The following is a 20,164-nucleotide window of genomic DNA, read 5'->3' as shown; positions in this document are numbered from 1 at the left end:
ACCCTGGTCGATATTTTCGAGAAGGAAGACATGGTGATTCTGAATGACGGTGTGCCCACGTACTTTAAGGAAGGAAGGAAGACATGCTGATTCTGAATGACGGTGTGCCCACGTACTTTGTTAGTTGCAATGGAAGTAGGATGTTGTAAGTTGTTTAGTGCTTACGACTTATCCCAGCTACGGAAGAGTTCCATTCTTGGCACGCTGAAATACTTCAGTTTGTCCGGAAAACTTTATTGACGGGCTCAAAGTGCTACAAAGGTAGAGGTGGTCAGAAGTATCCACTATTTATGTAACAAAGTACGTGGACTTGTAAAACAGTATATTTTCGTTGCCAGCTTAGGAGGTTTGCAGGGCATTTCTAGGACATTGGTTCTGATTAATTTCAACAGAGAAAATAGAGGATTCACAGGATTTTTTAGGTCTTGTTGCGTTATCTTCTCCAGAAGTGTAGCGTGGAAGATAAAACATTGGACTTAATCTTATCGTCTCCACTTTTTATAGGTTCTTTGACAATGTCAGATAGTTTTGTGTACAAGATGATCTCTGTTTTTGTTAAATAATATCATTCTTTCTTTCATAATTCTGTATCGATCTATGGCTAACTCTTGAAATATTCAAGCTTGAAATTATCTTTTCTCCAAGTTTTATTGATTTGCATTAGAAGTGCTCCATACATTACAAGCCCTTTGTACTTGTCCGAATCCATAGGACTTGTTGCAGAGTTCCTCTTGGCAATACTTGGTTGGCTTGGAAATAGCCAGTAAGATAATGGCACTTGATGTATTTACTAGATTTCCAACAAAACTTGACTCATATTTGTTCCAGTTTCCATGTCACATACATGTCAACGGAAAAGCATACTAACACTCTTTCCACCCCATCGTCAAATACGATCATCGATATTTTACACACCATCGGTGCATTGGCCTTCCCAAATCGTAATCCCCATCGATTCCGCTGCAAAGGCTGCAAACATGTATCAATCGAGCCGTGTCACCATCGTCGTCGGTTGAAACAATGTCACACAAAGCCTGAAGAGTGCACTTGAGACATGCATAGCTGCATTTACAGCGGATAATAATAACCGGCAACGCACACAACATTCGTAACTTCAAAGGACGTTTCGGCGGGGTTATTGAGTAGCGAAAACGTTCTCAAATTACCATAGAGTGATTGTTGTGCTGCGACATCAGAAGGAAAAATATTCGAAAAATATAATTGCGAAAAAAAACTAACCTTTACCAAATCCATCTAAAAGTGTCATTTCAGCCAGTTTGCGTAATTTGGAGTGCATTACTTTCAGTAGACACAAGCATTTCGGTCGACTATACAAACAAACAGTATGGATCTACTTGCACAACACAAGCATCGTCGCATGGAATACGTTGCATAAGCATCCAAACCGCAAAACCTGAGACGAAGATACTCGAATGTTGAACGAAGCACAAGGTAATATGGGAGAGCTTTTCAGTGGAAATTTGAACCTGCATAGACGGAAATCGGTACGCTTGTTAGCGCGGTTGCTTCTTTTTCCTCCCGGAAAGAGTGCATTATGGAGTGCATCCCTACTAAAAAAAAAATACGATGCATTTGGCTCTCTGCGTCATCCACTACAAAGCTCCGCCAATTTAGTTTTAAAAGTATACCGCAATGTACCGTAATGCTTCGATTACCGGACGGATCATCAATTCGCTATTTTCCTATTTTGAGCATGGTAGGCATTGATATTGAACTTTTAGGGTTTATGAACTAAGTATCTGGATTTCGGTGCTTTACGGTGGAGTTGGAGTACGCGAGTTGTTCCGACGCGATGCTATTTTAATTACTACTATCCTAATAATCCGAGGCAAGTTTGAACTTATGGAACAAGCATAATGGGGAAACTATGAACAAGTACTTGTGAATGATCACCTCGTCTAAAATCAAGAATCTGTGCACAGTAAAACCATTTTGAATGTTGGTGATGGAACATTCTATGCGTGTAAATTTGTATTTCATTTCAACATTTGAGTTTCCCATGCGTTGAAAGACAAGTGGTCAACCCCGTAATCTCAACGTCTATGGTACGGTTCCCGTTTGCTCCGATTTGTAATATTGTTGTCAACAGTATTTTTCATAGGGCAAATCAATGAAATTCATACCGATTTCTTGTGGCTGAAATTCATAAATGTTTCTTATAGAATTCTTACGTTCTTTCGCCTCAGTGTAGGACCAGGCATTTGAGAGAGATAGCAGCTATTGTTGCCTTTACCGCTGTCATCGTGTGATTCGTACCTTCCTCAAAACGAACCTTTGATCGCTTTCTACTTTGTATATACAATTTTCACACTGCCGTACTTTTACGAAACTATCAACTCTATACTTTCATCTCCTCATCAATCGTAGAAAATGACCATTTTAAGTCTGATATTTGTCGTTAATCATCTCCAACTACACACTTTGAAATACCTAATCTTACACGTGACGGAATCCATCTTTGCCATAAAAGATGATACGTAAACAAAAATGTAATATAAAATTAAGTGCTCCGAGACTGAAGAGAACAAAAGAACGCTTGATTGAGCTAAATTTCGCGTCTATTATGACTCAATTTTATGTCAAAATTAATGCTTGTATATGTCAATCTCAGAGCACCTTAAATTACATTAATTTACCTAAGAGTGTGTATAACAATAGTGTTTTATTAATGCCGCGGATACACTTGTATGGCCCAGAGGCGATCTTATTCTTCTTCTTCTTCTTCTTCTTATTCTTCTTCTTCTTCTTAATTCCTTTATTTAACGTCGGTCTCTGTTCCTAGATCTAGTGCCAATCACCGACGGATATCGATTGCCATCCATTCACGAAACGAAAATCAATTATTTAATTCATGTGTTTCACTTATACATTTTTGCCAAAGCATCAGCCTTATACATTCCATAAGACAAACCACACAGGTCCTATAAGAATGCATAAAAGGTATGTGTTACCGCTTATACATTTCATTTTACACATGATCTTCATTAACTTTTTGCAAGGCGTCTGCTTATTAGTTGACTTATACATTTTATGAATAATCAACAATAGAAATTTGCCAAAAGGTGTAAGGAGATTTCTATCCGTGTTGACGGCAATCGAATGTGCATGAAGGATAGGATATCGTAGGATATCGCACCCATTCAACATACATGACTTGGGACCAACGCGTTGCAACGGCTTTACTTCCCTTTCGAAGGAAGACGTGACCAGATATTTGGGGCAATAGAGAAATCAACGCTGAGTGCCCAGGACGACTTTCCTTAGAAGTTTACGAGCTGTTTCATTATTATTAGCCTTCACTAGGAGGATAACATAGTCAGCGTACAGTGATATTTCAACATCAGGGGGTATTTCCTTGAAAATTGGTGTATGGCCACCAGAAGCAAAGTCACAGACAGGATCGATCCTTGTGGCATGCCATTTTATGTTTCTCTGAGAGTTGAGGTTGTTCCGTTGGTAGCTACTTGAAAGTATCTATCCTAGAGCAGGCTAGATAATATCTCTACGAGTTCATTATGCGAGGTTGATGAGACCTTCTAAGTTGGCTAAGCGTGTGTCAACGCTCTTACCCGCGCGAAATACATATTGGGCCTTCTTACGGGTGCCACTACACGGTGATAAGGAAGTGATACTCAGAATAAGAGCCATGATTGCCGTACAAATCAAATGGGAATCACTTCAGCGTAATGACCAGTGACAAGTTTTCACCGTGAAGTGACATCCGTAATAGGCCCCATTGTCGTGGATCCAGATTATCTGTCGTTTCGAGGTAACTTTAAGATCAGCAGGTCGCGAAAAAACGTGCTCAACTTTTTGGCTCAGCTCTAGTACTATCTTCGGTCCCAAGCTAATCGATGCACCCCTCGAAACATTGTAAAATCCACGAACCCCTCATTATATCTGTCAAACTTTCGTAGCGAATCAAAACAAACATAGTGTAGTACTAGAATTTCGACTAGAATGGGGTACGTTAATCGATTTGCTTGGGACCAATAAGCTAGTCAAGTAGTGAGCCAATTTAAAATCGTTAGTTTCCACCGGTTGGTATTACTGTACCCAGCATCCATTGCTCCGGAAATGAGCCGTTGTCCCATACTCTGTTGAAGAGCTCTTAGAGAGCAGTTCTCGCGGAGAAAGGTATCCTCTGCAGTAGTAGATAGCTCATATTGTCACCACTAGTTAAAGAGTCTCTTCTACGGTGAAGAGCTCACACCAGTTCTTGCATCGAAAAATCCATATTGTGTAGATTTGGACAATGGAAATCGGTTGAAGTGTGGATGTTTGTTTCATATTTCTTCCGAAATTTTTTCAGGGTAATTAGCGTTAGAAGATTTGTTCTCGTATTCATCGGCTGTGCGTCTGCTGCTTGCTGTCGTTGGTCATGAAGATTCAGTGCTATTGTGTTGTTTTTCCTTTTACCCTGAAGTCTGTTGATGTTGCTCCACACTTTTGGTTAGTCGGGCTGTTTGAGTTAATGCTTTCAACAAAGTTATCCTAACTTTTTTGTTTCGCGTCCCTGATGTTTACGATACGTTGATCGAGCCTGCTGGAACTATTTCAGAGTACATAGTAATTTTTCAAGGATCGTCAGTACTCAACCGACAAAGTGCACGCTGTCGTTTACGCCGTTCTTCAACTGCTGTTTTGACCTCTGCGCTCCACCATATAACAGCCTTTGGTCTGTCTTTGCCAGTGTTTCTCGGAATGCTAGCTTCTGCTGCGGAATTGATTCTACTTGTCAGAGAATTCCATGGGCGCAGCATCTTACCTGTAAGGTCTTCGTGCAGCTCCCAGTTAGCTTTATCATATATCCGTTTGGTACGATGCACCGGTTCGTTCAAAACACCATCCGGAACAATTTGAGCTGAATAAAGCTTCATAAGTCATTTCTTAGCTGAAGAGACATATTTTTGCCTCAATAAGCTCTTATGCTGAATGCAATGTTTGTTGGGTGCGTCTTTCGGCACATATTGGGGCTACAATTTCAAAAATCCAAAATCGACCACCTTACCACTTATAACTCTGTCAGTATCGGGTGGGTTTTAATCTTAAACAAGCCAATCGATTGGAATTTTTTCTACGAATCTGCTAAAATGAACACCTTATCAATTTTCAATAGGTCACTATTTAAAATTACACGAATGTCCAACTGCTGCAAAGGTGATCAAATCTATCACTGCAAAAAGCGCTTTCCCTAACACAGATTTCAAAATCGAGTTTCTTACGGTCTCGCCGAACGGTGCTTATTCAATCACGGTGTGGGGTGCTTTCCGGTCGGTCGTCATCATCATCATCATCATCATCATCATCAGCAGCAGCAGCAGCAGTGCTCTCGGCGTGTGGCGATGCACATTGTTCTCCAGTACACAACGAAAGGCTAGTAGGAGGAAGAAGCCGCACCGCTACTGATCAGATTCAGTAGCTCTTCGTGAGTCGCTGTGGACCATCTATGCCACGTGCGTCACACTCGTTCCAAACAACATACAGTTCGCCAGCCTCATCGGTGTTAAACACCCCAATAGCTCAGCATAACTCAACCATCATGACAAAACGGCCTTTTCAGGACCACCATACATTATTGTTGTTTAAGAATATTTTCTGGATGGTCATCAATCGGATGTCAGTTCCCATAAGTTGTAATACCATGTATTTTTAAGACAACATTGGGGGTGCAATTTCAAAAACCATAGTCGGTTGCGGCTCTAAAGTGGTCTGATTTTGATCCAGTAATGATGGATTTTAGCTCTTAATAAGCCAATCGATAGGAAATTTTTCTACGAATCTGTTAAAATCTTAGATTATCAATTTTCAAAAGGTTACTTTTTAAAACTACACGAATGTGCAACTGTTGCTATGGTAATTCAAATTATCACCGATTGCCTGCGAAAAGCGCTTTCCCTAACACAGATTTCAATATCGAATTCCATCCGATCTTGTCCACAACACCGAGTTTGGTGAGTGGTGGTGTCTGGTCGTCATCAACAGCAGTGCTTTCGGCGCGCGACGTTGCACATTTTTCTCCAGTACACAACGAAAGGCTCCCTACAGGCAGCTAGCTATCAAGGCAGCCGTCAAAAGCCCTCGATTCACCGAAGAAGGAGGAAGAAGCCGCACCGCTACTGATCGGAATCAGTAGCTCGTCGTGAGTTGCTGTGGGCCACCTATGCCAAGCGTGTCACCCTCGTTTCAAACAACATACAGCTCGCCAGTCTCATCCGAGTTGAACACCCTAATAGCTCAGAATTACTCAACCATCACGACAAAATGGTTTTTTTCAGGACCACCATAAATTATTGTTGTTTGAGAGTTAATTTTCATTGAACGTTCGCTCGCCTTATTACAAGCCACATCATCCCCAAAGCTCTTTGATAATGTACCCAGCAACCAAAAGCTTGTGGTCAAATGCGATACAGTGTTGAAGTGGTACATAATAATTCTCACAATGACTCAATACCACATAACCTTGTCAATTAACCAGAAACACTTCGAATAAAGGTGAGGTTTTCTCCAGGACGCTAGAGGAAAGCCAAAAAATCTCGAATTTATATGATTGATCACGAATATCTCGCGGATTGCCGGCGCCGGTAGTGTAGTGGTAAGTGTGACTGCTTTCTAACACCCCAATGGGTCTGGGTTCAATCCCAGCCGAGGTTGGTGGGATTTTTCTGAGGCATACAAATCTCTGGTCACGTCTTCCTTCGGAAGGGAAGTAAAGCCGTTGGTCCCGGCCCATGTGTTTGTTGAATTGAATGGGTGTGATATCCTACGCAGATGTGGAAGCTGCCTTCCTGCACATTCAATTGCCGTCCATGGATGGCAATCGATGTCCGTCGGTGATTAGCATTAGATTGCGGAACAGACACCGACGTTAAATAAAGGAATGAATGAAGAATATCTCACGGGTGCAGTTTTGAACTCCTTTGTATACGGTTGTGTCTTAAGTTTGCTCTCTGTTTTGTGCGTGCGTTCACTTTCATGGTTTTCGGCTTCATTTGCCTTATAAGCCCTAGCACTCTGCCTCCCGAACAGTTATACCTGTGTGATTGGTGGTTTTGATTTTTAATTCAAATTTATTTACGCGCTGTAAGGTGCGATTAACGGTATTCCGCTCATTGGATCTGTGACTCAGTTTTCCGTTGCTTTTGATTCCATCGGAAGTTAAGTATTTTCTCCTGCGGGAACAGAAAAGTTGGAGAATATTCTTGTTGTGCGGTAGATGATGTTCTGTGTATGATATGAAGTAAAAGTGGTATATCAGAAATAACTTGATGAGATCCTTGAGATGATTCGTCACTTGTTCAAATGAGTATTTAGATGCCACGATCGTTCCAATAGCTTAGCTTGCAACCAACTCCACTGGATTACTGGAAATATTGGATTCATATGGTGAAACCTTTCCTATGTACCATTTAATAGATGACATATTATAATCTGTTAACTTTATTGCTTCCATTTGAATAATGATTAATTGTTGAAATTTGTAATTGATTATGATTCAAGTTGAAATGACATAGAGGTTTTGTGCCTACGGGAGAAGGTTTAGTAAATTATTTTCACTCCCGCGGGTTTTCACCCTCAATCAATAAAAATATATATGATAAAACACAACATAATTCCGGAGTGATTTGAGATTTGGGCGTAATTGCTTTTGTAAACAAACACTTCAGTCACCGATTTCTCGCGAATAAAAACTCAGCCTAGAAAACTAACAACACACTCATGTAGAGGAGTGATTCCTCTGTCATTTGGAATAGTTTGTTCGCATGATTGAGCTTTTATTCGCATGAAATCAGCGATTGACATATTTGCTTACAATAGCAAATATAGAAAATTCAGTATTTTAAACAGATTTTTTAAACCTGCATGTCAGTATAACAATTGAAATCTTAGAACTAAAAACTAAAACTAAATCTTATCTAAGTATAAAGGGAATTAATCGTTGCAATTGAGGATTGCAACGTTTTTTGACTGAAATTATTAATTATTTTGTTGGACATTTGTTCTAAAGTCTCAACATCCGAAATTCTAATGAGGAATTGTGGAACTCCTGTTAGAGCAGGTAGTCGATTAGGTTTGGAATTTTTATAATTTACCTGCAGAGTTCTGTCAGTTAAATAATTTTGAACTAATTTCATAATAAAGAGTGGAAAATAAAACTTTTTTCAATTAAGCAATCAAACCTTCATGCTAAACGCAGTCGAATACTTTTTCTATGTCTAGAAGAGCAACTCCAGTTAAGTGGCCTTCAGATTTGTTTGAACCAATTAAATTGGTAACTCTTAAGAGTTGATGAGTAGTTGAAGGCCCATGGCGAAATCCAAACTGCACATCTGCAAAAATTGAGTTCGTATTGATGTGAAGCTTCATTCTATTCAAAAATTTTCTTTTCAAAAAATTTACTTTTTGAAGCAAGCAAACTTATTGGACGGTAGCTAGAAGCTTTAGCTGGATTTTTATCCGGCTTCAAAATTGGAACAACTTTTGCATTTTTCCATTTCTCCATTTATTAGGAAAGTATGCCGAATGGAAACATCTGTTAAATAATTTAACCAAGAAAGACAAGGTACTCTCTGGGAGTTTTTTGATGAGGATATAGAAAATTCCATCATCACCTGGAGCTTTCATATTTTGAAACTTTTTAGTTATAGACCTTCGTCCAAATCAGTCCCCCAGGAATCACCAAAAATATTTTCCAGAGAGAAAATATTCAGATAATCCCGAGCAACTTGATTATCAATAGGACTAGTCAGACCAAAACTGAAGTTATGGGAACTTTAGAACTGCTTAGCAAGTTTCTGAAATTTTTCCAAATTTGTGATCAAAATTTTACCACCTTCTTTTAGCGCTGGAATAGGCTTTTGAGGTTTTTTCAAATTTTTTGAGAGTTTCCAAAAAGGGTTTGGAACTCGGGTCTAATTTAAAAACATTATTTTCAAAAGTTTTGTTCCTCAGGGCAGAGAATCGCTTTTTAATTTGTTTTTGCAAATCCCGCCAGATAACTTTCATGGCAGGATCGCGTGTTCTTTGATATTGTCTCCTACGGACATTTTAAAGACGGATCAAGAGCTGAAGATCGTCGTCTATTATAATTGAATCGCATTTTGGTACTGAGGCAGCTCTTGCTTCAACTATACAAGTAGTCAGAGATTCAAGAGCACAATTAAATTCATCTTTGGTTTGCAAAGGTATGTTTGGATTAAAGCTCTATTCCTAAATTATTGAAATTGCTCCCAATCAGCTCTATGGTTATTGAATGTAGAAATTATTTCATGTGATATTTCAAATGTTACTGGAAGGTGATCAGCACCGAAGTCAGCATGAGTATACTACAGCGTTGACATGAATCAGTTAAGACCAAATTAATATTTGAAGAATTTCCTGCTGAAGAAAAGCATGTAGAGCTATTTGGATATTGAATAGTGTAATAACCTGCAGATCAATCATCAAACAGAATATTACTATTGGAATTGCTTTGAGCATTATTCCATGAGCGGTGTTTTGCATTAAAATCACCAATAATGAAGAATTTAGACCTATGACGGGTAAGCTTCTGTAGGTCACCCTTGAGAAAATTCTTTTGCTGGCCTACGCATTGAAATGGCAAATAGGCAGCTATAAACGTAAGTTGTCCAAATTTTTTTTCAACAGAAACTCCCAAAGTTTCAAAAACTTTGGTTTCAAATGAAGAAAGAATTTTATGTTTTAATCGTCTATGAACAATGGTGGCAACACGACAATGTTTGAACTAGAATCTTTGAAAAATCTCAAAATTTGACAAAATGGCGGGCATTTGAAAAAAAGTCATTTACCTAGTTACCGCCATTTTGTCAAATTTTGAGATTTTTCAAAGATTCTAGTTCATTCCATTCTCTGAACTATACTCTTCAAGAAACTGAGCCGATTTTCTTTCTAGGTGACGATTTGCGACCTATAGGCTGCTCGCAGTTTTGGGAAGTACCCGCCGGGCAGCCGCCATATTGGATTTTTGGACTTGAAAAAATTCCCAGTTGTAGAGCAAGAATGAATAAAGATTTGACAAAAAACTCAGGTTTTCAAGTCCCTGGAAAAAAAATCCAAAGTTTAGGTCAATTGAACCGGAAATCCCCCTTAACTTGCTGAACATTGTTAGCAGCGAGGGGAGTAGGTATAGATGAAAAATTTGAAGCAGGGTTGATATTTGTACCTACGGATACGAATGTAGAATTTGTTCCTCACTGACCATTGTTAACAGCAGAGTAATTTGTTCCTGATCGAAAATGTGGAGCGTTTCCTACCTGTCGCTTAGAACGAGATTGTAGGATCGCTTTGCGAGTCTTACATTCCCAAAAACTTGATTTGTGGTTTTCACCACAATTAGAACATTTAAATTTCTTAAGATCTCCCTTCACAGGACAGTCGTCCTTTGCGTGAGATGAATCACCACAATTCATGCATTTAGCTGACATGTAGCAATTTTTAGCTCCGTGACCCCACCCTGGCACTTACGGCACTGGGTGAGATTTTGGAAATTTCCTCCAGTCTTCCTGAAGTGTTCCCACTTCACTTGGACATGGAGCATAAGGCTAGCTTTTTTAAGGCCTTATGGTTGTGTTTAGTTCACTAGACTTGAAGTGAACTAAATAAAAATCATTAGAAATCCCGTTGCGCGAATCGCCAGGACGGGATTTCATTTTCATTTTGATTACTTGGAGTGGCACAACTCCAAGTAATTTTGCCAGTTCATCTTTGATCTGATCCAGGGATTCACCACTGGGCAGTCCTTTCATGACAACTTTGAACACATGCTCAGTTTTGGTGTCGTAAGTAAAAAAAATTGTGCTGCTTCTAAGTAAGAAACTTGAGAAGAAGTTTGAATCCGTCCAAGGTTTCAACCAATATGCGGAATTGATACGACGGCCAATTTGCAGTGAAAACTTGAATTTCAAAAGATCAAAAGTTCCGTGCGAAGAGCATGGAAATCGGAAGTGGTTATCACAATAGGGGGAATCTTTTCCTTCTTGGCATTAAGCCGGGAAAGTTAACTAGAATTTTTCATGGATGATAGATCATTCTCATCATGCGTGAGCAAATCAAATTGATTACTCAAATTAATTTCATCAGAAGGGGGATCTAGAGTTTGCCCCTTTCTTTTGCGCTTAGGCGCCATGGCGGCAGTAAATTTTTATCCAAATCGACTTCTAAGCAGATTACTATAAGAATCTGAAGTATCGAAGAGGAATTTTCCAAATCGATATCCAAGAAGGATTACCTCGGGTAGGGTCCAAACATAGATCGAAGAGGAATAAGAGTTGAACAAGGTAGAAATTTTACAGGTTGTGCACTAAAAAGTGCTGTTTAAATTTGTTGTAGCTTTAGGTACTAGTAACACTTCCTTCAGCAAAAAGCAAATAGATCCGCACGGCAAGAGAGCACGATGCAGACTGAGATTCAGAAACCATTTTTTCTAGGCTTTAGCCTGGAATTGCTCTATTCTTAACTGCTTCGAAGACGTAATTAAATTATATACTCACCCCAATCGGTCTGGGTTCAATCCTGGCCGAGGTCGGTGGGATTTTTCTGAGGCATACAAATCTCTGGTGATGTCTTCCTTTGGAAGGGAAGTAAGTGTGTGTTGAATGGGTGCGATATCCTACGCAGGTGTGGAAGCTGCCTTTCTGCATATTTGATCGCCATCAATCGATGTCCGTCGGTGATTGGCAGTACAGAGACTGACGTAAAGTAAAGTAGAATAATCGTGAAATATTTCAAATTGTTCATTATTTTGCTTCAAAAACAAATAAAGGGCGGTCTATAACCCCTGTGGATAGTTAAAGAGGAGAGGATTGACGAGAATCTACGACTCGTATGAATTAAATAAAAAATAGCAAATGCAGGTGAAAATTGGGTCTGGAATATATAATTTGTTTGGACCGCATGTACATTTGTATGTCAATAAACGTTTGAAGCACTAATTGCTCTATCAATCCAAAAAATGGTGCATCAATAGAACAGTAAAACTAATCCAAAAATATTTAGAATATCAGAGCATAAGAAGAACTTTAACTATAAATGATTAAAGATAAATTTTGAAACATTTTTGCGTCAATGCCAAGTCAGTTATAGGTTGTTCTAAATGCAGGTATGCCGAATCCGGTGGAAAATCGTGATTCAAAACTTCCATCGATACCTACCCTACACCCCCCCCCCCCCCCGGCAACAACGAACACTTCTTTGCAGCACAGTGACAGCATCGGCCTAGCTTTTATTCACAATAGCTCTTGCCTTCCTACCTTATTCGAAAGACCTCGCGATGACTATCGCCCCCGATCGTCGCTGCAAGTCCTTTTCCTCGTCATTCAGGCCATGTCGCCGTCATTAGCATGGGAAAGTAAGTTCCTGCAACGGAACGGAGTAACCGTAAGAAGAGCTGGAATTTCAATAACCACTTGCATGACCGCCGAAGAAAACAAACGTGCCGCCACACAGCACCGTCGTCGTCGTCGTCGTCGTCGATGAGGAGAACGACGGTCGATGAGGTTCACTGAAGCACTTATGGGCTCCGTGTGGTAGAGTAGTCAGCTGTACATGCAGCTCAGCGGTGCATAAAATATGACTATATTCAAATAGATTATGTTCATCGGGCTGGGATCGGAGTTTTTGTGTCCTATGAACTTAAGTGCCGGTCTGCGCGAAAAAACCGCGCTTTTGAGAGGGCAAAAGAAAGTTCATAGATTGCCAAATGGAGTGCTGATAGGCACGATCTGAAATATTATGCTTAATTTATATTTTGCACGAAAACGATGTTCGATTTTTAATACTCTTTTTCTGCAGATGAACTCACGATGCAATAAATCTAGCGGGGTGCTTCAAGTGAAAATTGTTTCCTTCAAATTGCATACACACAAATCCGATGGAAATGTCTTGTTAATTTATTTCTAAATCGAATAATTACTCTGGATTTTTTTTCACCGGTGCCGGACAAATTTTAAACTGATCCGGTAAAATTTGTGATGAGCCTACAGCAGACTAACTGGATGTGGCAAGGCTCTAGCAATTAACAACTACATACATGGAGGCTAGAGGATAAATTGCGTTCGGATTTCTTGTGGCAATTTGGCATGTAGATCATCAGATCGACAAACTCTGACTGCACGAGAAACGACTGGATTACCACCAGCCGGTCATTTCGGTCGGAACCCCCGGGGGTGCTACAACGTGCATAATGTGTAAACATAGTAGAACCCCTCACATGCTCACAGCTTTCCAACATATAAACTGTCTTAGTTTGCACATCGGCATGTACAGATCTGCCTGGAAAGGGCATGCATCAAGAACACAAATTAATTTTCTTTTAATTGGATTTAACTGATGGTTTTCAATTTAATAGGTTTTAAATAATACAGTGTCGAAAGTAAAAAAAAAGTTCAACCAATTGGTCCATACCCCCTGCTGCAGCTTGCCCTAGCACGCACACACACTCGTGACTTTATGTTCCATCAGGAAGTGCGACTGAACGAGAGAAGCAGAAATTGTTCCTCCCCACAGCTGGGTTTGCAGTTGCACTGCACCTATATCTATATCATATAGATATGTACGTATGCAAAATTGTACTGCTTCTGGTAAAATCCATTTGCTATTGAGGGATTTTCAGATGGAAACTGGAATTAAACGTGATCTCGACGCCCAGCAGGAGTAGTATGACTGGTAGTTCACATTCAGCCTCGATATCAAGCTATAGGTACTGAACTGAACTGGACTGGCCTTTGCTGTGACCTTTTTGTGCGCCTGTGGATACGGTTGAAATCTATTGAAACCTGGGGTGGTGGGTTCAACTTTCAATCAAGTCATTTACTATGCCATTTTGAAGACTCTAGGTTTAGAGTAGGTTCAACTCCCACTAGAGATTAGCTATTTGACCATATTGTTTCGAGTCCTGGCGATGTGGACGCATACACGGAATGCTGCCGGTGATCACCATTATCATCGCCTATCATAATGATTATAATCGAGCCAAAGTAAACGATCCATGTACTAGGCTGACCAACCAACATACCGGGCGAGCCAGAGAGCAATAACGTGCACACACACTGTTTGTGGAGTAAATTTTGCGCTTAATGTGTATTTATGAATTTCTACTGCTTCAGCAATGAGTGCAGTATTGTATTCACCCCGGAACGGCTACTACCCTGGTCCTCTGGTTGGCAGGATGGCATAAAATGGAATTTTTGGATTTCAAATGGAAGCTATTTACCGCACGATGTACATTGCTAGACTTTGATAATGTTAATTATCTGCTTATAAACATGACCACAACTGCTACTGTTCGTAGTAAATTAATAATATTTATTAACAAAAATCTTCTGGACAATTAACCAACAAGAAATTTGACACTTATTGATCGAACTTTACTCGGATTCAACCTAAATTTGAGGGTGGGCCCAGCGTAGTTAGTGGTTAGCATCCACCCTCACGCTAATAGCCACGAGATCAAATTTCATCACCGGACATTTCACGGATGACCTTACTCTTTCGGGATGAAGCTACACATTTGTGTAGGTCGGGAGTATCACTAAACAATGTTAGTTATACAATCACTTTGTTTTTTGTTGCGATCAATTTAATTTTTTTTTATCTATTTGTATTTTTAGGTGTCAAAACGTGCTGATTTCTCATTTGGAAAACGAAATATCTAATCAAATAAAATGTAAACAAACAGTGTAATTATAACAAAAGCTTCATACTTTAACTAATCATGTTTGCATTACTTCATGCGTGAAGTCAACGATTCCCATAAGACCTGAACTCGAAAAAAAAAATGCACCAAACAAAAGTGTTCGCCAAAAATTTATTTTATTTTTTTCTTGACACTTTCAGGTAATGAACTAATATGGATTATGTTTCGGCATAATTACCGCACTTTTCGGCATAATTACCGCACTTTTCGGCATAATTACCGCACCTTTCCCTTAAGACCCCTCATTACATTTTGTGCAATGGTGGAGCCGACCTTTTTGGTCACTTTCATCCATTCTTTCTTCAACTCCAGCTCGTTCTTAAACACCTTGGACGATTTTCTTACTTTCACCTTCATTATGGCCCAAAATCTTTCCATCGAACAAATCTCTGGTGAATTTGGGGGGGTTGGCGGTTTTTGGTACAAAACAAACACATCGTTGGTACTTGAGCGGTCGGCTTTCATCTCTTTTTGCCAGTGGTGGCGGGGGGGAACACCCCTCACCATCCCTCTCCAAAGGCGGAGTTTGGTAAAGAGAGATGAAACAACCTGGGGGGAGGACGTGCTGTCAAATCAGCCTACTGATCATTCATGTATGAAACTGGTTCCAAACGTAAACAAACGCTGTAGGTTTCTTATGGCTTGTTTACGTTTGGAACCAGTTATGCGAGGTAGGCGACGATTGTTCGTTTTTGACAGCCACCTCCCCCCCTTCGAAAAAAAACCGATTTGTACCTTCCTTAAAAGTTGTCCTAGCTCGCTATTCTACTATCTATATGCAAATTTCCACACTGCCGTACTCTAACGGAACTATCAACTCTACACTTTCATCTACTCCATCTATCGTATAAAAATTACCACTACAGTCTGTTATTTGAAATTAGCATCTTCAACTATACAACTTTATTGTCTCTGTACCAATCCAACGTCGATCACGCGTAATGGCATGATGCCAGGTCTGGCCAAAATAATGTCTCGCCTCCGTGAGACCGCAGGAAGGGCAACAGACGCTTCTGGAGGCACTCGGTGCGGTAAATTTCGCTGTTGATGGTACCCATTGTGATGTACGGTTTACTCAGTTTACCGCATTGGCATATCTCTACTTTCTTCTTCCTTATGTCTTCCGGATCATCAAACCGTGATTTGGCAAAGTGGAACTCCAGACCCGGTATCTGCTTTGCGTCTGCCTTGATGTAGGTTTCGTCATCCATAATCACACACATCCATTTCGTTAACCACTCTCGATACAGCTTCCTTGCGCGGGATTTGGCCGCCGTGGTTTGTTGATCACGCCAGTTCGGTGCCTTCCGGACCTTGAATACACGAAGCCCAGCTCGTTTCATGGTTTGCTGAACGAACCAGGCGGAACACTTTGCCTTCAGAGCTGCGTCGCGAATCGAAAGGTTCGGATTACGCTTGAAATAATACAACACCTTCCGGGCCTTCACAGGGTCAGCTGTCTTCGATTTTCTTCCACTTCCAGCCCGCCGCTCGGTCGTCTGGGACTCCTTAAACGATTTTACCACCCGAGACACAGTTGTATGGGTGATTCCCAGTTGACTTCCTATCCATCTCATCGTCGCAGTCGGATTTTCCATGACGGCGCGCAAAATTCTCCGGTGATTTTCTTCTTGTTTCGATGACATCTCAATAACCACTGAACCGATTGTTATGAAATTTTGCACATGTAAACAATTCACTCCAAACTAGTTATACCCAGATTTTCATCAATTTTTACCCACGGATAAAAAAGTTAAACACGGAAAAAATGGTGCATTGTTTTCGAGTACAAGCCTTAGTTGGAGATGCTTAGGTTCAATTTAATTTGATGCTTTTTGGAAAATTTCAAATGCAGTTTTTTTCCGACGCATTATTTCAGATTCCAAAAAGCTCTTTTCGATTCATTTTGATATTTTACACAAAATGACGCGATCTTTTTGCAATCTAAAATAATGCGTCGAAAAAAACTGCTTTTGAATTTAAAAAAAAATGCATCAAAGTAAATTGAACCTTAACGTCAAATATCAGACTTATAGGGGTCATTTTATAAGATAGATGAGGAGATGAAAGTATAGAGTTGATAGTTCCGTTAGAGTACGACAGTGTGACATTTGTATATAGAGAGTAGAAAGCGGGCAAAGGTCAATTTTGAGGAAGGCACGAATCGAGTTGTCATCTCCTTTACCAAACTCCCCTTTTTGGGAGGAATGGTGAAGGGTACCTCCCACCGCCGATGAGATGATCGCCAATTTGCTCACGGAAACAGTTCTATCGATTGTTTCACACTCAAGTCACTGTCTGACGTAAGCATCTAGCCGATAGGTTGTAACAGTTATTGCCGATCTAGTTCGAAGAAGTTCGCGGGGAAATCGAACGTTCGTTAAGTTCGGCCGAGGTCAACTTCCCTAATCTGAGGGTCACGGCTTCGCTTCACTTTCGTCCGAACCGGATATTACAGTGGAAGTGTTTCGTTTTGTTCGCGTGATAATTTCGTGTTGTAAAGTGAGTTATTTAAAGCATCGTGGTTTTACTTTTAGACTGAAATTCTAATTGATCTTCGTTGATTGTTTAGTTATAGTTATAAATCGCAGCAATCAACAGCAGCTAAATCAACTGGTGAGTCCGTTCTGTTTTTTTTTCGTTGAGTGTGGCGTCCAGCGAGGGTGCCACGGAGGACCTTTTTTGCCGACCATAAGGTCGAAGAGCATGAATTGCTAAAATTTGGATTAGTCCAATAATTGTAAGGATGGGGTGTCGGCAAGACTAACGTGCGCACGTATCGTCATATATGGATGCCCACCCAACCCATCAATGTTATAGCGAATTCGTAAGGGTTCACGTCCTTGGGTACGAAAGTGACCCCGTTGGCTTTGTACCACTCCAGGACAACATTTGAATAGTGGCACGAAGCTAGATCTGGCCAGAAGATCGTAGGGCCCTCGTGTTGCTCCAACAGAGGAAGCAGATACTTCTGTAGACACTCCTTGATGTAGATTGTAGATCTCCCCGTTTACAGTCCCGGTAGTCACGAACGGCGCACTCCGTTTGCTACATGAGCAGATCGCTTGCCAAATCATGTATTTCTTGGCAAACTTTGAAAGTTTCTGCTTCTTTAATTCCTCCGGAACATCAAACTTGTGCTGGGCGGTGAAGATCAGTAGCTCCGGAAGCTACCGGAAGTCCACCTTGACGTAAGTCTCATCATCCATGATGAGACAATGAGGCTACGTCAACATCTAAATTTTCCGGCCCATGACTTTCCTACCGTATTTTGCCGTTCGTCACGATTTGGAGCTTTCTGTACTTTGTACGTATGCAGTCTCTCCCAGTCCAGGGCTCTCTAAACGAAAGACTTGGACAGATTCAACTTTTTGGTCACATCCCTGACCGAAGCATTGGGATTCCGCCTAAACGCTTTCACGACACGCTTGTGATCCTGATCACTAATAGAACATCCATTCTGACCGCATTTCTCCTTCCGTTCGATGATCAGAGTTTCGTATTAATGTTTAATCACACGACTCACCGTTGACTGCACGATTCCGAGTTGTTTTCCGATGTCCCGGTGAGAGAGTTGAGGATTTCCCAGGTGCTTGCGCAAAATCAATTCGCGACGTTGCTCTACGGGTGACGCCATATTTTCCAACTTCCGAAAAACATGACAGCGATAAAAAAAAATGCTTCTTCTACCCGATGAGGATGTACGTTTGCGTGGGCGTGCCTTGAATTCCTAGAAAACATCGAGAGAAGTCATTGTTTACAAAAGCTGTTACGCCCTAATTCCAGCTCTATCTAGATATAAGGTTTCCGTCTTTGGCAAAGTTGTTTAGATGGACAAGATCTACATTATGGTAAAGAAATCAGCTAAGAATTCACTCACCAGGTGTGATATTAGTTTCTCTTTGTTTTCACTAACGAAACAACACTATCATAAATCTGTACCGCGCCAGGTAGATACAAGAATCTACCGTGAAGAAGTTAGGGACTCAAACAGACCCATCCTGGCTCTGAAACCTCACGGCGAGCTCAATCGTAACAACAAAAGGCGAGCAAAGCGGTTGCGAATTCTGAATATCAAAACTTAACCAACAGGGGAAAGACTCATTCAAATCAGTAAGAGGGGTTTCCTTTGAAGGTTCGCCTCTGCTTGCCTACGGGAAGAATTTACAACGTTCACGCGAATTTAACCAATTGAACTCTTCCGTCACTCTATCACGTGTTCGATCACTTATGTGAATCACTTCACTGCGAGGTGCATTTCAGGTGTTTATTCATAACACTAGGTTTAGTAAGGGGGTACATCGAATAGGGTTTTATCTGTGCTAACCTGATTTCTGTAGCGCTGGATGTCGGGACATATGTCCGTGGTTCCGTTTCGGTGATACGAGGGCCTAGTGCGTGGGTGGCAAATGTTCGTTCGCCGGTGTCCGTCGTCTTGTCGTGTAGGAGGTTTGTGGCTCTGCTAGCGTATTTCACCACTCCGCGTGCAACGTTTGCTACTCCCCACTACGTTGAGCTTGGTTAGGTAGGAGTTCACAAAGCCGTCGTGCTTTCGACGTTCGCGCAAAGCTTCCCAGAGGTAATGCACGTGACTGACCTGCAGATGGCGTGTGTGAGGTTAGAAGTGAACCGTTTGTTCCGACTCCAATCAGTCCAACACGTGTACGGTGACGTCCATGCGAGTCGAGCTCAATGAAGGGATCCGTCCTTCGCTCAGTCGTTCTGGATCCATGACCCGAGAGGTGCACCCTTGTTTGGAGGGATTATTCCTTTCCAAATGGCTGTCACTTGCCTGTGAAAACGAAGCATCCTCACACTTTTCACTATGGCTTCCCTAGCTGGAAAAAAATCACTATTTCAGCAAACGGCGTTTTTTAACCACTAGACCTTTCTACATCCACTAGACACTCCTACTTATTTTAATCCTTGTCTTCACTAGATGAACTATCTTTGGCCGTGTGATCGGTAACGCAGTTGAGATCAGATCGAATTCAATTAGCCAGCCGTGTACTTTTACGACCCAATATATACACTCGGATTAGTTTTCCCAGTGGCATAAACTCTACCTACCCGTCGTCATTTGACATACCTCGTCTGACGTTTCTGATTGTTTCAAGTCCAGAGACTAGGAACGCGATTCACTCGTATGAAAATAGTAATTTTAATGGTGTGGTGTAGGACTGTATTTTAGCATATTTTTTTTTAATACTTCTAACCTTGTTACAATTTCTACGAGAAGCTAAATAGTTCGCGCAAAGGCTACGTGCCACAAACCGATATATGCAAGGACTTGAACGGCAACCTTCTCACGAACTAGTGTGAGGTTATTGAGGGGTGAAAACACTGCTATGACGAGTAGCTCAACGGTGATGTAGCCGAAAACGAAGGCGGCACCTTGAAGCACGCGCAGAAGACGACAGGCTACCGGCC

Source organism: Ochlerotatus camptorhynchus, unplaced genomic scaffold (genome assembly GCF_037179485.1).
Source record: "Ochlerotatus camptorhynchus isolate MF236.1 unplaced genomic scaffold, CSIRO-AGI_Acam_v1.1 ptg000383l, whole genome shotgun sequence".
Classification (NCBI taxonomy): Eukaryota; Metazoa; Arthropoda; class Insecta; order Diptera; family Culicidae; genus Ochlerotatus; species Ochlerotatus camptorhynchus.
This window is presented reverse-complemented; position numbering follows the sequence as displayed.